The sequence below is a fragment of the Hemiscyllium ocellatum genome, chromosome 3 (assembly GCF_020745735.1).
Source record: "Hemiscyllium ocellatum isolate sHemOce1 chromosome 3, sHemOce1.pat.X.cur, whole genome shotgun sequence".
NCBI lineage: Eukaryota > Metazoa > Chordata > Chondrichthyes > Orectolobiformes > Hemiscylliidae > Hemiscyllium > Hemiscyllium ocellatum.
The window spans coordinates 88,149,389-88,171,441 of NC_083403.1; the positions used below are offsets into that span (position 1 = coordinate 88,149,389).

The 22,053-nt window shown below is 38.2% G+C and overlaps 1 protein-coding gene across 2 annotated transcripts in view; it reads right to left on the reverse strand.

Moving 5' to 3' along the window:
* msraa (methionine sulfoxide reductase Aa) overlaps positions 1-22,053 on the reverse strand; it is a 521,940-nt gene that overhangs the window by 56,666 nt on the left and 443,221 nt on the right. The gene's annotated exons all lie outside the window — the stretch shown is intronic.

Below are 22,053 nucleotides of genomic sequence, written 5' to 3' on the forward strand. Positions count from 1 at the left end.
ACAAGGTAGGATGCAGACTATAATCCCTAATGTAGTTTAACCAGCAATATGCACAAGGTCAGAATAATTTATTTCAATTTACAGCCAAAAGTCCTTGAAACACATCTCAGTATTTAATTGTATGCCAAATCTCTGGGATCTGGATTCAAAGCCAGCACAGTCTGGGTGTAAAAACAGCCCTTCCACAGTTAGCTATAGATAGACTAAATGATATCAGCTTCAGCTATTTCAACCCAATTCCTAATGACCTTGGATTTACAAGATATAGAGGGTCAATCTCGATGAAAGGCAACAAAGATGAAAAACAAATGAGTATATGTAAGAGCTAGAATGAGATACTGTTCTGAGATACAGATTAAACAACATATTCAGAGAGCAAGGCACCTTCTAATGCTGAAGATAGACAGCTCACAGACAGCTTACTGCTGAAATTGGGCATTCAAATTTAAAATGTAAGTCCCAGTTGTTGGCTTTGATGAGCATGAAAATTCAACCCAGATGTTTTTGTCAGAAAATCCAATGTGACTGTATATATTACTGACTGTCTAGTTCCAACAGGAGTGCTACAGATAAAACAGAAATGCTACAAACACTTTACCTTTCATCTGTCACATGCCTTCAGGTCATCTACAGAGGATGTCTATTTAACATACCAAAGCGTATGGTAAGTTGTTATTATTAAGTTATTCAGCCTTGCTTGCTCAAGATACAAGTCAAAGGTGAACCAAGTCATCCGATCTGTAGATAGTCTCACCAGTATAAATGACAAATGAACTGATAAATGAAAATACCTTGAGGATTTGGAGAGACTGCATGTACAGTATTATGAAGTAGTCTAATTAAAAGATGAATGCTGAATAACTTATTTATATCAAATTCACTTCCAGGGTGCCTATAAAATCCTAAGGCCTGGGTATCATAAGCTGATGTCACCATTACTGCGATAAATGATAAATGTCAGGGTTTAATAAAATCTCTCAATTCTGTTGAAGACATTTTGTCTTGATGGAGTACAAGCTATCACACTAAATTCACTTCTTTGGCCAAGTGGCTTCTATTCATGTATGAACCTTGACAGGAATATTGACTAATTATTCAAACTCTGGTGAAAAAAATACAGCCCGATGCTCAACTTTGCTTGTTTCGAGTAGACAGTGGTTGGACAATAATTGGGAGCAGAAACCCGATGATGGTATTTCCCCTCTCTAACATGGGTGCTTAACTAAACTATGATGCAGCTACCACTGCAAATCAACAAACTGAACACAAAACACAACTTAAAACCATTCAAGACACCCTTGGTTAAATTAGTACTTTTCTCAATCGATTCATAACTTGTAGTACTACAATGTCAGCATCCACAACTCTGCTAGACGGGAAGCAACACACACTAGAGTGCCCGTGAAAGGTTAATGTCAGACAGAAGGGAATTTGTTGTAATCTTCAAACATTCTTCTGCTTTAAAACCTTCAGTGTAGAGGAAATTTCATTAATTAGATCAAATCTGTTCTATTAGGACCACATCTTTGGTTTGAATAGAAATTAGAAATTTCTGTGCACTATTTCAGAATAAAATTCCAGTGAATATTCTCTGCCCTCTTAACTTACTCTATTGTAATTTGCTTTCACTATATGTTGTGTCAGTATTCTGCTGAATTCAAATTCCTGCTAGCTTATTTAATTATTGCATAGGACAAGCAATAATCAGGTAATTTTACTTATCATTTTCTTGACATTGTTTGCATATTTTCTAAATAACAATAATGCATGTTCCTCATGCTGAAGTTGTGTAATTAAAATCTAACAAAGAGAGACTTATATGAAAATACTTTACACTATTTTTATTGGAAAAACAGTACAGTTTTATAGTAATTTAAAATTTTAAGGCACAGGACTTTTTTAAACATTGACTCTTCTTTATTTGTTGCTCAATACATCAACAGACATTGCTGAAATAGACTTTCCATCTATTTATTTAAAATAATATTCGGTACAAACATAATGCAGAATATTACACAGCACAATTCTCTAAAATTCATGTATCATAAATTCTTCTCTTTTATGATGGAGGTTATTTGAAAAGAAATAACAGCAGAATGATAGCCCAGGAATCAATTTCTGTCTGACTCCAACAGAATTTCTAAAACTAACTGCATTTCCGTGTATTGACCCAAATAAAACAAAGTTGATTTATTCTCATACAATAAGAAATAATGATCATCCAACCCTATAACCAACTAAATGGTTGTATTTAGACTTTATTATAGTTTGGACAAGTAATTTGTCATGGCAAAATCTCTCAGAACAAATTCAATGCATCACTCCAATTACTCTATATCAAGTGATTTAGTATCTTATTTTGCAATTTTTTTCTAGTGCCCTGAATACAATGAAAATGCTGGACTTTCACTGATGAATGATTTCCAACAAATCATTTTCCCCAATTATAGATCATTTCTTCCTAATGGTGTAGTTATGTTGTAGATACTGGCATGGATTTGGGACATAATGGGGAGTTGCGTCAACATGGTGGCTCAGTGGTTAGCACTGCTGCCTCACAGTGCCAGGGACCTCAAGCGAATGTCTGTGTGGAGTTTGCACATTCTCTTCCTGTCTGCGTAAGTTTCCACCTTGTGCTCCATTTTCCTCCACAGTCCAAACATGTGCAGGTTAGTTAGATCAGCCATGCTAAATTGCTCATAGTGTTGAGGAATGTGCAGGCTAGGTGGATTAGTCATGGAAAATGAAGGGTTATAGTCGTGGGTCTGGGTGTTATGCTCTTTGAACGGTCAATGGGCCAAAGGGCTTACTCCCACACTAGGGATTCTAATATTCTAGGTGCAGATGTAGTAACATGGAATTACATGACTAGTTGCACATTTCCCTCTGATCAAACTATCTGGGCCCTCTGATCAAACACTGTGTACATGGAACACTTTATGTGCCGTAGATTCACTATTATTTAACAATGCAGTGAGGATTAGAGTGGTGCTGGAAAAGCATATTAGATCAGGCAGCATCTGAGAAGAAGGAAAATCGATGTTTTGGGCAAAAGCCCTTCATCAGGAATGATGAAAGGCTTTTGCCTGAAACATAGATTTTCCTGCTCCTTGGATGCTGCCTGACCTGCTGTGCTTTTCCAGCACCACTCTAATCTTGACTCTAATCTCTAGCATCTACAGTATCCACTTCTGCCTATTACAATGCAGTGAGGTTATTCATCCAATTACTTAGCTGACATATCTTTGCTGAGCAATGTAAAATTAAGCCCACTGTTCCAATCTCTATTTACAGCTCTGACTCTTCCTTTTTTACAGAGATTAATCCACCTTGCCCTGTAAAGATGCAACAATCTTGGCAAGCAAAATGGTAAAGTATTCTTTATTTTCTGGACAAGGAAGTAGATCATCATCAAGAATGGCACATATGGCCACCATGGGGGAATTGTAAACATTGAATATTGGCATCCTGCTGGAACAATCACTTGGCTCCCGATAAAGAGCTGTAGCCAAAAAGCGTCTAAGTCTTCAGCATATTCTGAATAGAGGTAAAATAATAGTGAAATGAATCTTCCATTGTAACCTTCAGTTTTCCCCAAAGACCCATGCCAATCCTCTGTTTGCTTTACTGGCAACTGCTCCATTGCTAGAGTGTCCAAAAATTCAAACTCCATAAACACTATGGAGGTTGAGTATATTTTTCCTTCTGTATTGTACCTCCAACATTGAGTCTGCATTTACAAATGGTACATGACATTTAGATCTTATGGGCATGCCCATAATACAGGTCATCATAGAAGAGTACAAAGGAAATAAAGATTAATTTTCCTCTGGAGAATGTTGATTCCTTAGGTTCAGGACTGAGGAAATTCTCTTCTGAATAGGGACTTTTTTTCTAAACATCAAGTTATTACATGTAGTGATAAGGGAATTTCATAAGGGAATTCAAAAATGACATGTTCACAAACTTCTGTAGACCAACTACAGCAATTCATAGAACATAGAACAGTACAGCAAGGTGATGCATTTTGGAAGGTTGAATTTGAAAGTACAGCTCACGATCCTTCAGCTCACGATGTTGTACCGACCACTGATCCTCATGTGTGCACCCTCAAATTTCTGTGACCATATGCATGACCAGCAGCCTCTTAAATGTCCCCAATGACCATGCTTCCACAACTGCTGCTGGCAAAGCATTCCATGCTCTCACAACTCTGTGTAAAGAACCTGCCTCTGACATCCCCTCTATACTCTCCTCCAACCAGCTTAAAACTATGACCCCTTGTGTTAGCCACTTGTGCCGTGGGGAATAGTCTCTGGCATCAACTCTATCTATGCCTCTCATTATCTTGTATACCTCAATTAGGTCCCCTCTCCTCCTCCTTTTCTCCAATGATAAAAGTCCGAGCTCAGTCAACCTCTCTTCATAAAATAAGCCCTCCAGTCCAGGCAGCATCCTGGTAAACCTCCTCTGAATCCTCTCCAAAGCATCCACATCTTTCCTATAATAGGGCAACCAGAACTGGATGAGGTATTCTAAGTGCGGTCTAACCAAAGTTTTATAGAGCTGCAACAGGATCTCACGACTCTTAAACTCAATTCCCCTGTTAATGAAAGCCAAAACACCGTATGCTTTCTTAACAACCCTGTCTACTTGGGTGGCCATTTTAAGGGATCTATGTACCTGCACACCAAAATCCCTCTGTTCCTCCACACTTCCAAGAATCCTATCCTTAATCCTGTACTTTCAAATTCAACCTTCCAAAATGCATCACCTTGCATTTATCCAGGTTGAACTCCATCTGCCACCTCTCAGCCCATCTCTGCATCCTGTCAATGTCCCGCTGCAGCCTACAACAGCCCTCTATACTGTCAACAACACCTCCAACCTTTGTGTCGTCTGCAAACTTGGTAATCCATCCTTCAATCCCCTCATCCAAGTCATTAATAAAAGTTACAAATAGTAGAGGACCAAGGACAGAGCCCTGTGGAACACCACTCATCACTGACTTCCAGGCAGAATATTTTCCTTCTACTACCACTGTCGCTGTTTTCTGTTGGCCAGCCAATTCTGTATCCAGACAGCTAAGTTCCCCTGTATCCCATTCCTCCTGACCTTCTGAATGAGCCTACCATGGGGAACCATATCAAATGCCTTGCTGAAGTCCATATACACCACATCCACATATTGAACCTCATCAATTTTGCTAGTCACACCCTCAGAACTCGATAAGGTTTGTGAGGCATGACCTGCCCCTCACAAAGCCATGTTTGACTGCATTTAATCAAGCCATGCTCTTCTAGATGGGCATAATTCCTATCCCTCAGAATCCTTTCTAACACCTTGCAGACAACAGACCTGAGACTTACTGGTCTGTAATTGCCGGGAAATTTCCTATTTCCTTTCTTGAAGAGAGGAATTACATTTGCCTCTCTCCAGTCCTCAGGTACAACTCCAGTGGAGAGCGAGGATGAAAAGATCTTAGCAAGTGGCAAAGCAATTGCATTTCTTGTTTCCCAAAGCAGCCGAGGACAAATCTGGTCCGGACCTGGTGACTTGTCAATCTTAATGTTTCCTGATGAAGGGCTTATGCCTGAAACGTCGAATTTCCTATTCCTTGGATGCTGCCTAACCTGCTGTGCTTTAACCAGCAACACATTTTCAGCTGTGATCTCCAGCATCTGCAGACCTAATTTTTTACCCAATCTTAATGTTTGACAAGATTTTCAGCACATCAGCTTCCTCTATCTCAATAAATTCCAGCATGCACACCTGCTCTTCAAAGGTTTCATTCACTACAAAGTTCATTTCTTTCGTAAAGACAGAAGCAAAAAACTCATTTAGGGCTTCCCCTACCTCCTCAGACTCCACACATAAGTTCCCTATGCTATCCCTGATCGGCCCTACTCCTTCTTTGACCATTCTCTTATTCCTCACATAAGTGTAAAATGTCTTTGTGTTCTCCCTAATCCGTTCTGCCAAGCCTTTCTCGTGCCCCCTCCTGGCTCTCCTCAGACCATTTTTGAGCTCCTTCCTCGCCTGCCTGTAATCCTCGAGAGCTGAGCTTGACCCTAGCATCCTCCACCTTGTGTAAGCTACCTTCTTCCTTTTGACGAGAAGCTCCACCGCTTTCGTCATCCAAGGTTCCTTTATCTTACCCCTTCTTGCCTGTCTCAGAGGGACATATTTATTCATCACTCGCAACAATTCATCACAACATTAAGTTCAAAAGTCAATCAATTTCCTTTAGTTCCTAATTTTACAGGTTGACACAATCAGTGGAATTGGATAATGTTTGTGCCCTTGAAAGACAATCTAGAAACAGATTGGAAATGAATCAAAGGGGATTGCATTACACTTCTGGATGAATACAGCTTTACATTAATCAAGTTCAACAAAATTTAGAACAAAGTTTGACTGGCATCTCATTCAGAACCTTAAACATTCATTCCTACACTGGCAGCCACCTTCAAGATGTCTTACAGCAACTCAACACAGCTTGACAGCATCTCCTCAACTTGAAATCGCAGCCTTCTAGAAAAATAAGGAGGTCAATACATGGGACCGCCTTTAACACAAAGACTCCCGTCAAGTCACAAGCCATCCTGACTAGGCAAAATGTCGTCATTCCTTCATTGTTGCTGGGTCAAAATCTTGGAACTCCCTTCCTCCTGGAATGTGGATGTCTGGACCACAGTAATTCAAGGCGGCAGCTCACCAACATTTTCTTAAGAGCAATGGGAATAAGCAATAAAGCGCAATCTCACCTCTCAGTGACACCCAAATTTCATGAAGGTATATAAAAAATATTCTCAGGATTTGTTTTCATTCTGACCATATTTATCTCAACTAAGTTTCATTTGTATATTGTTTAGATTGTGCTTTCTTCCTCAACCAGACAGGCTATAAATTAGAGGGGGTTCAGAAAAGATTTACCAGAATGTTGCCAGGATTGGAGGGTTTGAGTTATAAAAATAGGCTGGAACTTCTTTTACTGGAGCATAAAGGTTGAGGAGTGACCTTACAGAGATCTATAAAATCATGAGGGACTAGATAATAGCAAAGGTCAGCTCCCTAGGGTGGGGGAGTTCAAAACTAGGGGACATATTTTTATGGTGAGAGGAGAAAGTTTTAGAAAGGATATGAGGGACGTTTTAACTTAGAAAGTGGTTCATGTGTGGAATGAACTGCCAGAGGAAATGGCAGATGCAGTTACACTTCCAATATTTAAAAAACATTTTGGATAAGTTCATGAATAGGAAAAGTTTGGAGGGATGTGGGCCAAACACAGGCAAGAGGGACTATTTAAGTTTGGAAAAATGGTTGGGTGTACGAGTTGGACCAAAGGGTTTATTTCCATGTTGTAGACTCTAAGGCTTTATGAACAACTGGTTAGAACTGAGCTACAAGGTAACATTTGAATCAGAGCTGACTATTGACTCAAATCCAAATTTACCAAAGAGCCCCGTTTTTTATTTCATTAAAAGAGGACAGATTTTAATTCATGTTTTCATTCCATTCCAGGAGCATTCTACCTGAAGCAAAGTCTTTGGGTCGCTGTCTGCTGATGATTCATCCTATGTTGTTTCTCATGGCAGTTTGTTTTTGTCATTGGTGGTTTGCTATGGCAACTTTATTTTTACTTCTTCTTCAGAGGACAGTGTGAGGAGTCAGGTCCCAAGCCTCCTCAGCTGGAACAGATCCTGAACCTGTACTGTACATGTTATTCTGAACCACACATGAGGCATCTAAGCTAATTATTCTATGCCAAGAAAAGTGAATGAAAAGAACTGGTGATTTCTAACAAGCAATGTATTAGCTCGGTTGGTATCAATTCAAGTTTGTTTTCTGTGGCTCTCATATACACTCTTGGTTTCTTCAAGATATTAAGTATGACTGTTATTACCACTGGTGTGTAAAATAAAATTGTTTGTTGTTATTTTCCTAATTGACTATTTGTTTAGCATAAATGGTCATTAACGGTTTTTCTGAAAGATCAAATGTCTCCATTATAAATGAATAGAATTACTATTGTAATTATGCTTATTGAAGCATTCACTAATACGTCACACCAAATTATGCAGACATTAGTAGAACACTAGCTCCTCTGAATATTTCATACAACTTATTGAGATAACGTCCAGACCATTAATGCTGCTGAGACAACAGAGACAACACTCTATCACGCTGAAATCAGTGGCACTGCACAACGTTGTTCAAATAAAAGGTATTTATGTTGGAATAAATCTTCTTAAAGCACATGAGAATTTTGTAATATAAGACCGCTTTAGGATAGGTTGCTTGCTGGCTATTTAAGATTATTCTTGTTCAGTATCCTTGTTAAATTTAAGTTTAATATTAATTGAAACAATAGGTCGGCCAGAAGATAATTCACAGAAATTACAACTTTAACAAATATATTAAGAAACAAATGAAGATTCATTCTCATGTTGAACTAAATGTGATGTTGAAAATAATTCTGCTATATTGCTTTGCTTGTTCTAATGAAAAGTCTTCAGCCCAAACTGCTGACTTTATTTCGTTCTTTACATATATTGCATGGCCTGAGTATTTCAGAGTATATATTTTTTAAAAGCTTATCTACATGAGGTAAATATTACCATTGATTCTAGCCAATATAACATTTTCCATTATAAATTCTTGTCTCATTAATTTCATACTTGAAGAAGACAAAATATTATGCCTTAGTTTAAACATCTCCATTAAATTCTTGTTATTTTACGGGTTGATAGAAGCTTTCATAATAAAATACCGATGCCTTTATCATTCTCATTATTCTAGTTAAGCCTTTTTTTTCCTCTCTAAGGTGAAAATCAGCTATTTCACCATTTTTTCTAAAATACATTTTTCCAAATTCCAGGAATAATATCATATACTAATATTCATGTGACTGAGTACTTTTTTTTTATTACTCTTTATTAAATGATTTCAACTGTGTGCTTTCAGCATTACCTTAAGAAAAAGAACTGCTATGTAATTAAGTTAATTTGTAGTCACAGATCTGTTTCTGAACTGAGGTCGTTTGTCAGAATACACGAATATTTATTTGAAATAAATAAGTAATCGGTTGAAACTCGAAGTGAAGCAGTCACCCCAGGACTTTTACATATGAACTATGCTATTACATTTCTAATTTGTCTCAGCTATGGCAAAAATGCTGGGATAAGTTGGGAATCCCAAAGCAACCCTCAAACTCAACATTTCACATTTTCATGGGGATGGGATTAGGGGCAGTCCATGTTTCATATCTACAAAGTTCCTGAAGACCCTGGCCATTTAAATTATCATTTGCTTCCAATGAAATCAAAGTCCCTAATGTCTGGAACATGGATGGAGGAGGTTAGACCAGGTAAAAGCAGTTTTGTTCTTAGAGCATTTCATTTTGTTTGGCCAGTGTTCACCTTGAGAGCGTTGGGGTACGCTCGTAGTTATAGTTTCAACAAACCCTGAGGTGGGAGCTGGCAGTCATTGAAGGGTATTAGATACCCCTTAAGAATGGATCAGAGTGTTTTTTTGGGGCTGTTAATTGTTGAGAAAATTGTATGTAAAAGGTAGATAGTACCCTTGGAACCATCAAACCTGTCAAGAAGTCTCAAAATGTATTTTAATAAACTCAAGAGTCTAGGCTGCAACTTAGAATTTTAAGAAACTAAACTGCATGCATGCATTGGTATTTGTGAATATACAAGGGGTTAGGACTATGTTAGCATATGATGGGCCACAGTGATGGGCACATGGACATATATGAGGCGTTTACAGGAGATGGGTGAATGTCATTAAGTTGCTTAGATTGGCTTGATTAGATTCCCTATAGTATGTAACAAGCCCTATAGCCCAACCGACCCTCTGAAGCGTAACCCACCCAGATACATTCCCCTACCCTATATTTACCCCTGACTAATGCAACTAACATTAGGAGCAATTTAGCATGGCCAATTCACCTGAAATGCACATCTTTTGGATTGTGGGAGGAAACTAGAGCACCCAGAGGAAACTCACACAGACACGGGGAGAATTTCTAACCCGGATCACTAGTGCTGTGAGGCATCAGGGCTAACCACTGAGCCTCCATGACTCCGGCAGCTTGGGGGGGGGGGGGGTGGCAGCATGCTAAGTGTCTGGGGATAACACAAATGGTGGGAGATTTTGGGGGTGATGACTGGAAGAATGTATAACATTTATTTCTTTTTGGTGAGGGGAGGAAACATGTTGAATCTGGTTCAGGATATTTTTGGTGGTGTTAAGGTATAGTTTGGTATTATGAAAATTGTATGCTTCCACATAAACATTGTTTAAGCACACTGAGATTGCCAAAACTGGAAAGGAACTATCCAAAATTAATGTGTGGAGTTAAAAAAAAGTGCTAGGTTGACATGTGCATTAATACAATTCAGGCTGCATAACTGATTTCCCAAACTATGATTTTTACAATGAGGTGCCTATCAAGGGAGCATTTCATGGACAATTTCAACTGCTTATTAAATGAAAATTTTCATCCAAATAAGGGATTAATTATTTAAGAGAACAAGTGAAACATTTGTTTCCAGACTGAATAATTTGAAGGAATTTCAATATATTCATTTTTTGGTATTAATGAGAGTGTTTTTCCAATAGTGACTTCATCAACATAATTGTCAGCAGTGCTCCTAAGATTTTTCCCAACATTGAGGTCAATACTAGGTGAGCTGACAGGAAGAGGCAAGGGACAAAGCTGCTGGATAGGGGAATATGAGTTGGTATGGGCCAAAATTGGCCTGAACGTGATTAGCAAAGTAGGAGTAGCTTGGGCTATGGGGAAATGGTGAGATGGGCATAGGTGGGTAGATTGGCTTAAGGCTTATAAGGAGGTGTGTGGAGTGTGTGGGGGTTAAGGAGAGAGAAGGTGAAATATTTATTGGCTTGTTTTTAAACCTGGACCAGTATTGGTGCTTTAAGGCAGGCTTGCCTTGGGAACTGGCAGCCTCTTTGACTCTCCCTGGATCATCAGCCCAGCTCCCAATCCAGCCTTCTACCCAGACTGAATGGGCAGGTGGCCATTTTTAAAGGGTCATTTTGCAGAGCTGGAATTTTTCTGGACTCTGGGCGCCAAACCTGGAAATGAAAATCAGAGCCTATATATTTGTTTGGATGGTAAAATTGGCTGAAATCAAAGTGGTATTTTACCTGCTGCTAGTTCCAGTATGAAAAATGTCGTTGAATATATCATATTTTTCAAAACATCTCAACATCGGAAGGAGATAAACAGGAAGAGGAAACTTGTGGCCCTAGCCTTCCATATTCTCACAGGTGGCCAGAATAGGCTTTCCTATCTTCCTTGCATGTAGGAATTGTCACAAGCTGCTCCACAGAGGGGCATTCTCCACCTTCAATTCTGACATCACCTCAACCAACGGCCTAGTCTACTTAGTTTAGCTTTTGATTGAAAGATTTTAAGAAGTTGGTGAAGAAGTGCCATTACTTTGAAGGTTTGAAGACTCCTCTCTTTTTCTCACTCACTTACCTTCACAGTTTGCTGCTTAATGTTCAAAGTGGACAGCCACTGCATCTAACTTCAAGAAGTAATCCAGCCATTCTTAACTGGATGGTAAATCCGCCCTCTGGAGAGAATTAGCTGCCCCACGTAAAATCACAGGACAGTGCTTTCACATGGGTGGGTTTAGGACCTGGAAATAGTCTAAACCTCTGTTTCCTATCTCCCCCAAGTCAAAATCCAACATTGTCTGGGATAAATCCTGGCTCTGCAACCTTCATAAAATCTTTATAATATCAGGCATGGTTCCCCTGTACGACTACGCTCAAGATGACAGAATCAGCCTCTGAAGGGGAGGCACAGTGTTTCTGTATGGAAGGCAGTAGAACAGAGAGCAAGAGACAGAGAGTTAGAAATCTGGAGAGAGACAGTGTGCATGTGGAATAAAGAGGGCATGTGTGGGAAGCAGTGAAAGAATAATATGCCAAGATTTCTCCAAGAGGACCTTCCAAAATCAGATTCTCCAACATCTGGAAGGACAAGGGCAGCAGATTTTAGCAGGATGTGGGTGTCACTGCCTAAGCCAACATTTATTTCCCATCCCTAATTGCCCATGACTGGATGTCTGGAGTTACATTGTAGAAACACGTTAAGTATAGCAGATTACACCTCTAAAGGACATTAGTGGCAGATGGATTTTTCAACAATCGACAATTTTTCATGATCATCATTAGATTCTTAATTCCAGAGTTTTACTGAATTCAAATTCCACCATCTGCTGTGGTGGAATTTACTAATGTACCAAGAATATTACCTGGGTATCTAGATTAACAGTCCAGCAATAATATCACTAGGTCATCACCTCCCTCATGAGATACATGAGAACACCACAAACTACAAGCTATCCTCCAAGCTACACACTATCCAGACTTGGAACAATATCACTGTTCCTTCACAGTCACTGGGCTAAAACCCCAGAACCCTTCCAAACAGTACTATGGTGTGCTTATTTCCGAAGGGCTTACAGCAGTTCAAGAAGGCAGCTCACCATCACTTTCTCCAGAGCTGTTAGTGACAGGTAATAAATCCTGGTGAAGCCAGCAAAGCCTTTATGCCAAAAACTAACAAAAAGGGAGGAAGAAAAAGTGTGTGGGAAAAAAAAGAGAGAAAAAGGGAATTAAAGTCTGAGGGAGTTAGACAGAGATTGTATGTGGGAGGTTTTGAGTGAATGTGAGAGGCAGTAAGAGAGAGACAGTAGGATGGAGGAAGGGAGTTTGCATGTGAGAATCAGTAAGGAAGTGTGTACATGTGTGTGTGTGAGACACAGAGTGTGCGTGTGAGAGTGAGTGCGTGTGTGAGTGTGTGTGTGTGTCTGACTGTGTGTGCATTTGTGAGTTAGCATGAGTGTGTTATGTGTTAGTACATTGAGTGTGAGAGTCAGTGCATGTGTGTGTGAGAGAGACAGTGAATGTGTGTGTGTGTATGTGCACACGTGCAGGTGAGTGTGTGAGAATATGTGAATGCATATGTGTGTGTGAACATGTATGGGAGAGATCCAGCCACAGACCGATCCTTACTTCCTTCTTATCAAAAATTGATCTACAAATCAGTCTGAAGGAGTGACACTGGAATGGACCCAAAACATTAGCTCTGTTTTCTCTTGACAGATGCTGCCAAACCAGCTCAGTTTCTTGAGAAATTTCCATTTTTGTTTCATCACCCTAACTATCCTGATTAAAAACCTCATCAGTGCACTGACACACATTTCCATATTAACTTTGTCTTCCTATCTAATATGACTTGCAACTGAATTAGTGGAAATTCGATATTTTGAAACACAAATCAGAGGAGTGTTATATTCAGGAAATTTGGGACTTGTGTTACAAGGACTGCTTATCAAGCCAGCCACTCCTATTTGATTTGCCAAATGCCTTTCATTTAAACTTAGCTTCTTATCATCTTTAAATAAGCTTGAAGGTTACACATTTTCCTTCATTATTACTCAATTCCCTTGCTACCGAGATTGTCCACTCTATTTGTTGCAGTTCCAACTCCACCTTTTGTTGTATATATACTTTCAACTGTGTGGTTAACACAGACACTACTGTATCCTTAAAATTAATACTGGATAAACATTTGATGGAAGAGAGCAGGGCAATAGGATTAGCTTTGGATTGCTCTAGCACAGAAATGGTCAGCCAAGGGGCCTCCGTCTGTGCTGTGAGGTTCTACTGATAAGACATCTGAGACACAGGCTGTCTTATAATTGATCCAAACCTTACTGGTAAAATTTGCCACAAATCATCGATTGAAATGGATCACATTATTTCAAATAATCAAGATGAAACAAGAAGTAATCAGGAAAATGCATCTTGAAGCCATAAATGATCTCAAAGATTGAAGATGCAAACATAGCAAATTACAGTGTTGTTCCTGACAAGAGAAGACATACGAATGCTTAAAAAAGCTCACAGAATTACCTCAGTCTCGGTGATTTTCTAGTCCACTTATCATAATATTGGGAATGAAATCAAATATTAAGACTTAGAAGACATGCCTTTATCGTACGTACTTATGTTGACTATGCAAGAATTTAAAAATCTTACTTATGTTTTCATAACTAAATATAATACAAATTTTGTTGTATAGTTTGCAGAATTTCCTAGTAAAGAGCAGCACCACGTCAAATTTATAACATTGACATAAGAGGTAACTCAATGAAAAGCAACTGATTCAGTTTAAATGTCATTTACCTTAAGGCAAATGCATTAACAATCTGAAGAGACAGTTGGATTATGTCTTAGGGCTGAAAATGTTCCATACAAATAAAGTGTGAATCTCATTTAACCTCAAACTTTCCAGAAGTGGGTGCTGATATTGGTTAGAAAACTGTAAATTTACGTCAACTCTGATTGAACACAGAACTGTTCAGAACTGAGTACAAATCAGTGATCCTATTCAGAAGCATCATAAAATTGGGTAAAGATAAACATAAAGATAAAGATTCACTTAATGAATTCCATGATAGTAAAGTTGTTTACATCAATGTTTAAAGGCAATAATATGCTATGCCAATTTCTTCAATTAACTTGTTATGCATGTCACAAAACTTTGAACAATATCTTCAGTTCTGAAATAAAACTTGAGCTGTATAATTAATCCACAATAAAATATACTCTATAAAGATATAAAACACTGTGTGTAAAAGAACAATGAAGTGAATCAGAATTTCAGTAATAGAGAACTTAGTAATCAAGAAAAATATAGTCATTAAAATGCACGAGGTACTTTTCAGGTCATTCTTCATCAAAACGTCTATCAAGTCTTGCAACTTTCTTTTACCATCTATGATGGGTACAGACTGCATATTGTGTGGATGTAAATATAACTGAACAGGAAAATTCAATGATATGTAAACCTCTTTAGAGGTTATTAACATTTTGTTTATTTCCTAATTATATTGCTTAAATTGTGTCTTTGGTACCATTTTCTTTGTCTGTCAATGCTTCTATTTTCATTCCTTATATTTTTTATTGTTCATATCCTAATTCACTCATTAGCGTTTTTGGTGAGTTGATTGTTTTCTTTATGTTCACCACAATGAGTGAAGATGATGCCAAACACTAGTAATTTTCCTTTGTGTTAAGTGTTATCTAAATTAAGCACTCCCCAGCCAAAAAAGGAAAGCTCCCATTATTCTAACCACAGAATGTGCTTTAATCATAATGTTGCGATACGAAGCCCTACTATGCCACTATAACACTTCAGTTTTAAACAAAAGCCATTTCAGGATCTTTCAAATGAGTGCACTATCCAATTATTTACAATTTTGTTCTATGGATCTATACTCACTTCACCTCAAGGACCCCTACACGCTGCCACCTTCTGCAGGTCAAATAGACATAGGCCTGGCCAGTAGTGCCCATATTCAGTGAATGGATAAATAAACTAAAATAATCAGACTAATAATACAAAACTGTCAGTTAACAGAAGAAATCATTATGGAACTGAACCTAAGCCTGCCATTTATACAATCCAAAGTATTTTGGTATACAAAATACTACAGGGATTGGTTAAGATCCTGGCTCCACTACCAATGATAGTACGTGCAGAAGTGAATGATTATCACAATATAAGCTTGGGCACCTTGATGATACTCTTATTTTGAGTCAAAAAATAATGATATCAAGAATCACCTCAGAACTTTGTACATAATCCAGGCAGGTACTCCAGTGCAATATTAACAAAATACTGCAGAATTTAAGTAAAACCTTTGGTCTTACATAAGTTTGGGTCATTCTGTGCAGAAAGTAGACAACATGGCAGCAAACTTAATTATAGTAAGTACACATCAAAAGAAATTAATTGACTGGAAAATACTCTAGAATGCCTTGAGGACATGAAAGGCAATATGCAACTTCCTTCTTCCTCCCTCACTATTTTTTCTTGCCAGGAAAGGAGAATTAAATGGTCATTTACTTACTAAAATATTAATGAATCCCTTCTTCAAGCACTCTACTGATCTTGAAAATAGCACCTTTTTAGTTTCTGAATGTATGGCGGATGTAATTATGTCTGGTTTTATTTTTGAACACAACATAATGCACAAATGGGTGTACTGGGTTCCCAAACTTGTGACTAGTAAGAAAAACAGATCTGTGCTGCTTTGCTTTGAACAAATCACTTGATACACAAAAAGGCACATTAGAATTTTTTAAAAAATCTGCCCACAGATTTATCTGGCAGATGGTTGGCAGTTCTCTTTTTTTCCAACTGGTAGCTTACATCTTGAAGTCCTGTAGCCGCAGGTAGTTCATCCCTATTTAGAATGACCACAGATGCATAAGGCAAACAGGGGAGGAACAAGCTGGTTAGGATATTATGAAACCTATTGGGTTCCAAGGTGCAATGTTTTGTCACATTCCATGTGTATATTATTCTTGTCAGATTTTCCTGATAAAAGTTGTAAAGGTACAAACTAAATGCGCTTTATTTTCCAAAAAAAATGTAAGAAAACAATACATCAGTTTATAATGTTTACAATAAATAAAATAAATATATTCCTTTAATCAGTGATGGACAAGCAAAACCATTACTAATTCAGTTTGACATGCTTTACTTAATTGTTAAGCCTTCATTATAGCCATACAGTGTTCAAACTGCAAAAGTCAAAAATGAAATGACATGGGTTAGTTTACTCAGATTTTTATTTCCATATATTTTAGATATTTCTAGTCAATTTTTAAAGTGTTGCATTAATATTTATTATATTACATATTTGTATAAGCCATAAGGTATGAAAATACATCTTTTAATGTAGAACCCAAAAACGAGAATGCAGCAAATGTGATATCCACATAGAAAATGCTGAACTTGCAGAGTAGGTTGATCAGCATATGAAATAAAGACACAAGATAATATTTTGACTGTGACCTTTAATCAGAACTCCATATTGTAAAAGGTTATCACTTTCTTTCTCTTTTAGATGTTAATCAATCTTGTGTTTTGTTATTTTATAACAGGAATACCTTCAAATAATGCTTACTAATGTTTTATAAAATAACACTTCTCACTTTAAAATGTAGAGAAATCTATATTAAAAAACTATTGCTTTCATATTCCATTAATCCTGGAATATATGGAAATAATGCATTTTTTAAAAGAAGACTTATATTTTTTTTCTGCATTCTAATAACTTAAAGCTGTATACATTTCCTGTTTCCAAAACGTAACTTTCTACTTGTCATACTTTTGCATCAACAATAGCATGTAATTCAGTGTCATGGAACTTAAACATTTGCCAAACCTCTTGGGCTTGCACTCATCAGGACAAATGCAAGAACGTCAATCTTCATACCATTACAAGAATTTTTGATGTTGTGAAAAAGGGCAGCAATTGGTTGGCAACTCCCTGATTAACTGAAACATTGCCATGGAAAAAGTAATGAGGAATTAGAGATTCCTCAAACTCCTGAGTAACTCAAGAAAAGGTTCAGGGTTTGAACTAATTTTTATTTTATTCAGAAGACAGATCTCTGTATATGAATGTTTGTCCAGCAAATATAAATGTGTTGTGTTGTGATCGAGATTAATTATCTGAAACTGGTTGTTCATGTAGCTGTCAGCACACATGGGTTTGCTCAGTAAGTGCTGACCAATTGTTCAACTATATCTAACAGTATATTTTCTTTGATTTAGGTTTTGCAAACAAAGGTTGGTTGAATATAGTTTGTACACTGGCTGTTATGAAAAACTAAGGTAATATTCAACTAAACAGTCAATATGTACTACTAACAAGAAAAATAATGTCATGCCTTCCACAGAATCAAGCAATGTACTATACAAATTTCAATACTGTTGTGATGCTAAGTACATCAGGAAATGTTCTAGTAATTAGCTAATCAAGTTGACCAATACATTCTTTTAGTTGTTCTTCATCGTTAGACTGTTAATTTTGTGGAGCCCATTTTCCATGCATCTATACGGTCATAGAGTCATACAGAATGGAAACAGACCCTTCAGTGCAACCCATCCATGCCAACCAAGTTTTCCAAACTAACCTAGTCCCACCTGCTGGCGTTTAGCCCATATCCCTCTAATTTCTTATTTGTGCACCTGTCCAAATGAATTTTATATGTTGTACCCATGTATACCACATTCACTGGCAGTTCATTCCACATATGAACCACCCTTTGTGTGAAAATGTTGCCCTTCAAGTCCCTTCTAATTTTTTTCCTTTCATCTTAAACTATCCCCTCTAATTTTGAACTCCCGTACTCTGGGAAAAAGACCTCTTCTATTCACCTTATATCTGCCCCTCATGATTTCATAAATGACTGTAACGTCAAATCTCCTAATCTCGAGTATAAAAAAAAACTCCTGGTCTACCCAGCTTCTACGCATATCTCAAACCCTCCAATCCCAGCAACATCTTTATCAATCTCTTCTGAATGCTCTCCAATCTAATAATAACCTTCCTAAAGCAGGTTGACCAACACTGTACACAGTACTTCAAGAACGATTTCATCAATGTCTCTTTAAATAGACCATCAGATACCTAAGTAAATTGATGAAAGGCCTTATAAGGAATGGTGAGCAGCCAGTGACTTGACCTGCTCATGTCTCCTCAGCAAAACTTGTAGCTGTCAACTAAAGGCAACTTCAGATATACAGACGTCTAATGACTCTAAGGTCACACCTGAATTACTGTGTGCTGGCCTCTTAATTTTATCCTTGTGTCATTCCATCAGAAGGAAAATAGCCTGAACTGTTTTGTAACCAACTTTAATTGCTGAATCTATTGCATTGCTACAGCACATCCACATGTTACCAGGAAATTGCAGAAGGAGAAATAGAAAGTAAAGCAAAGAGGCGAGGGAAAAGCAGACTGATTGAGTGAGTAGCAATCACAACAGGATTTCAAGGTCTAGGCTTTGCTAAATTTTACTTTTTTGAATCTCACTAATATCAACATATGGCAACTATGAAGAAGAGCTTAATGTCAGTGGTGAGTAAATTGTTGAAGGGGATTCTGAGAGACAGGATCTACATGGATTTGGAAAGGCAAAGACTGATTAGAGCTAGTCAGCATGGCCTCAGTGCATAGGAAATTGTGTCTCTCAAATTTAATTGAGTTTTTTGAAGAAGCTACCAAGAAGATAGATGAAGGCAGTGCAGTAGACTTTGCCTACATGGGTCTTCAAGAAGGTTCTGCATGATAAATTGGTTAGTAAGGTTAGATCTCACAGAATCCAGGGAGAGCGAACCAATTGGATAAGAGCTTGCTTGATGAAAGGTGGTGTTAGAGAGTTGTTGTTCAGACTGAAGGCCCATGACCAGCCATGTGCCTCAAGGATCAGTGCTGGTTCCATTGTTGTTCATGATTTAAATAATGATTTGGATGAGAATATAGGATGAATGGTTAGTAAATTTGTGGATGACACCAGAATTGAAGGTATAATGGACAGTAAAGAAGGTTATCTAAGAGTAAACCGGAACCTTAATCAACTGGGCCAGTGGACCGAGTGATGGCATACGGAGTTTAATTCAAATAAATGTCATCACTCGGTCCACTGGCCCAATTAGAACAGAACAGAATCCCCACAGTTTGGAAACAGGCCCTTCGGCCCAACAGGTCTACACCAAGACTGGAAGGTTTGAATTATAAGGAGAGCTGTTGTGCATCTTAAAGAGTTTAAGGTAGATAAGTCCCTGGATCCTGATCGGAACTATCCCAGAATATTGAGGGAGACAAGAGAACGAACTGCTGAAGCATTGACTGACACCTTTGTATCTTCTTTGGCCTTTAGGTAAGATCGCAGAGGACTGGAGAATAGCTAATGTTGTCCCATTATTTAAAAAGGGTAACAGGGATAATCTAGGAAATTACTAGCCTGTGAGCCTCATGTCAGTGGTAGGGCAATTATTGGAAAAGATTCTCAGGGACAAGATCTATTTAGAAGCAAATGGACTGCTTATCAATAAACAGCATGTTTTGTGTGTGGGATGTCATGCCTCACTAGCTTGATTGGGTTTTCTGAGGTGGTGATGAAGATGACTGATGAGGAAAAAGCAGTTGATGTTGTTTACATGGACTTCAGTAAAGCCTTTGACAAGGTCCCTCATGGCAGACTGGTACAAAAGATGATGTCATATGGTATCAGGGTTGAGTTGGCAAAATGGGTACAGAACTGGCTTAGTCACAGGAGACAGTAGGGAGTGGTAGAAGGATGCTTTTCAGAATTGAGGGCTGTGAACAAGTGGTGTTCGACAGAGATCAGTACTGGGACCTCTGCTGTTCAAGGTCTACATAAATGATTTGGAGGAAAACACAGCTAGTCCAATTAGTAATTTTGTGGACATACAAAGATTGGTGAAGTTGTGGATGGTGAGGAGGATTGTCAGAGAATACAGCAGGACATAGGTCAGTTGGAGGCATGGGAAGAAAAATGGCAGATCGAGTTTAATCTGGACAAATGTAAGGTGATGCATTTTGAAGGTCTACTACAGATTAAAATTATATAGTGAATGGTAGATCCCTCAGAAGTATTGACATGCAGAGAGATCTGGGTGTGCAAGTTCACAGATCACTGAAGATTGCAGCACACGTAGACAAGCTAGTAAGAAAGGCCAATGGCACGCTTGCCTTCATTGGAAGAGGCATTGTGTACAAGGATGGACGAGTTATGCTGCAGCTTGATAAAACTTTAGTTAGACTACACTTGAAATATTGTGTACAGTTCTGATCACCACACTACCAGAAGAATGTGGATTCTTTGGAGAAGGTAAAGAAAATGTTTACTAGGATGTGCCTGTATATGGGGGATTTTAGCTATGAAGAAAGATTGGATAGATGGGCTTGTTTTCACTAATGCAGGAGGTTGAGGGACAACCTGATAGAAGTTTACAAGATTGTGAACGGTACAGATAGAGAGGAAAGTATGAGGCTTTCTCCCAGGATGGAGAGATCAATTACTAGGGGACACAAATTCAAGTGCAAGGGGGAAGTTTAAGAGATGTGCGAGGTATATTTTTCAGACAAAATGCTGTAAATGCCAGGAATATGCTGCCAGGGGAGGTGGTGGAAGCAGACACAACAGCAGGTTTCAAGAAGCACCTTGACAATCCATAAGTGAAGACAGTTTTAAAATGGAAGGGTAAGTGTGTAGGTGAAGGCTTGGAGGGCCAAAGAATCTGTTCTATGCTGTTCTCTTTGTTCTTTGTGAAATTGTAAAGTAGGATATTTTACCTGGAGTGTGAAAGGCTGAGGGGTGACCTTACAAAGGTTTTTAAAATCATGAGGGGCATAGATAAATTGAATAGCCAAAGTCTTTTCCCAGAGAGGGGAGGTCAAAAACTAGACTGCATAGGTTTAACGTGTGAGTGGCATGAGGGGAAACATTTTCCACACAGAGGGCGATGTGTATTTGGAATGAGCTGCCAGAGGAATTGGTAGTGGTAGGTATAATTACAATATTTAAAAGTCACTTGGACAGGTACATGGTTAGAAGTGGTTTAGAGAGATGTGGGCTAAATGCAGACAAAAATGATGAGAACAGTTTAGGAAACCTGGTCAGCATAACAAAGTTGGGCCGAAAGGCCTGTTTCTGTGGTTGAATGACTCTATGATTCTATGCCTTTAGTAAATATTCACAAATATTTTGTTCGAAACTTCAACCACTGACATCACTGTGTTCTATTGAAAGCTGCTCTGTTCAGTCAAGCAGTCCAAATACCAATCGTTTTCAAATGACACCAATAATGAAAATTAAAGTATACTGCTTACTTCCTCTCTACTCCAAACAGATTAAGTGGCACTTACATTGTTTGAATAATGTCATTCTGCCAGACTGAAAAAAAGACTCAGACTAAGGAAATCAATATGTGGAGCTTTCCAGAGAGTTTCAATTACGTTCAACTAATAGCTGTTTAAAATATGATCACAGAGGAATGGGTAGGGGAAAATCAGGTGGTCTCTCGAGAGGAGATACGCTTCTGTTCTTTCTTGAAAATTCAAATTTAATGACTGGGTATTTAAGATATTTCACAAAAATTCATGGAGG